The sequence below is a fragment of the Dendronephthya gigantea genome, unplaced genomic scaffold (assembly GCF_004324835.1).
Source record: "Dendronephthya gigantea isolate DGI-Jeju-01 unplaced genomic scaffold, DenGig_1.0 000039F, whole genome shotgun sequence".
NCBI classification, from domain to species: domain Eukaryota; kingdom Metazoa; phylum Cnidaria; class Anthozoa; order Malacalcyonacea; family Nephtheidae; genus Dendronephthya; species Dendronephthya gigantea.
Window position 1 is genome coordinate 1,473,440 of NW_021163049.1, and position 2,000 is coordinate 1,475,439.

Below are 2,000 nucleotides of genomic sequence, written 5' to 3' on the forward strand. Positions count from 1 at the left end.
TGCTTTAGCCATGGGGAGAGAGTGTGGATTTACCATCCAAAGAAACCAAAGGGCTCAGCCAAGAAATTAGTCGGGGAACGCTTTCCGGGCCCTTATATATTGGTTAAACACATTGGAGATACCTCCTACAAAGTAAAACCTGTTTCGCGAGGGGGAAGGAGAAAGGTCATAAATCATTGTTGTTTTGAAAAAAGACTGAGAGACCACAACATTTACAGTCTACGGATAGCGAGGAGAGTTCAGATTCCGACGATACAAATGACAGAGCTTCAGATTCTAATTCCATGGGGTCTCAGGAGCTTAGACTCGATATAGATAGGGAAGAGGTCCTTGGACCTCAGCTAGATCCAGAACCTGCTGCAGCCTGACCACACAGAGAGAGATGAGCACCAGATCGGTATGGATTTAGCCAAGTTAACTTGCGAACAGCATTAGAGAATGAACAAGCAGAAATTTGACTCTGAACTTTTGAATAGTTTAAGATAAGTATTTAGGGTTGTGTTGACATTGGATACTCTGGAAGGGAGGAGTGTTAGAGTAATATTAGTTATGGTAAAATGACATTAAGTATGAGGATGAAGAGGCGCAAAATAGGAGAGAACTTATGGAACTGGCTTGAGAACAGTGCAGACGTAGAAATGTAAAATATAGACGAGGCATTAATCGTTTGAAAAGATCACACTAAATATACTCTTTATACATAACTCTTTATAACACAATCTTTTTTTCTTTCAATTAAATATACTCTTTATACATAACTCTTTATAACACAATCTTTTTTTCTTTCAAAAATAAGGATTGATGTTCCTGAAAAAGAAAGTGGAAAGATGAAAGCTTTCACAGAAAAAGGTGAAGATGTGCTCTTCCCTCACTGTATATGTTATGAAAAAAAAGAAAGCAAATACACAAATGAGGAAATGGCGAGTATGGAATCACTTCCACAAGATGCCGGTGAAGAAATTGAGCATCTTACCCTATAAAGCCCAAGGAGAATGTTTGGCAGCAAATCAAGGCTTCAAAATCACACAGGCAGAGCAAAGTTTCATTATGAAAGCATGCAGTTGCAATCGGAAAGTTGACAGATTTGAAGAATTCTTTGAAAATGAATAAACAGACTGTTTTTTCCGCAGATCACCTTGACAATGAGGGATATGCACTTTACCTTTTTCCCTTAAAAAATCGTAAGAAAAAATCCTTCAAACTTGAAACACATAATAATGAATGAATTCAACTTTTTTCAAATTACCTTTATGCTCAACAAAGAAGCCGTTGAGGATCCATTATATTATTCTCTCCGAAATCATAGATCCTGATAAACACCAAAACCGGATAGAAAATCACCAACGAAATCTTCTTCATTCTGGTTTCGATTTGTCAATGGACACAAAATCAAGCATTATGTTTTTTATTCTTAAAATAAAGTCATTTTTTGTTAAAAGCTGTTACTGATTCGTCAATAGCTGTTACAACATTTCAGATCTTAATAAATAAACTATTAAAAGCTGTCAGGGATGTGTGTTTTTCTCATTTCAATTCAAATTCAATGTTACTACCCAATTGTTAATTTATTTTTAACTACCTTCATTAACCGTGACCATGATCGGATTTTCCCCGCCCCGCACCTTTGACCCTGCTATGACCACCAAATCACCTCACGCGTAAGTATTAGCGCAAAGTTCAAATTCACTCAGTTGGCTCAACCAAGGCTTTGGGTAACATCTTCTTTGCTCCGTCACCACATGCTGATGTGTGACCTGTTTGCCATTAGCTTGATTTTACAGTGCCCTATAGGGGACATGCAATATCAAATATTCCTAGCTGCAATGTTTTGTTTAAGACTGTGATTTCATATATTGTTCTTGAATTTACCTTTATACATCCTTGTTGTAATTTGATATGTCGCCTTGTAACCTTGTTGCTGCAATTTTATATATATCGTTGCTGCAATTTTATATCTATCATTGTTGCAATTTTATATACGGCTGCTGCAATTTTATAGG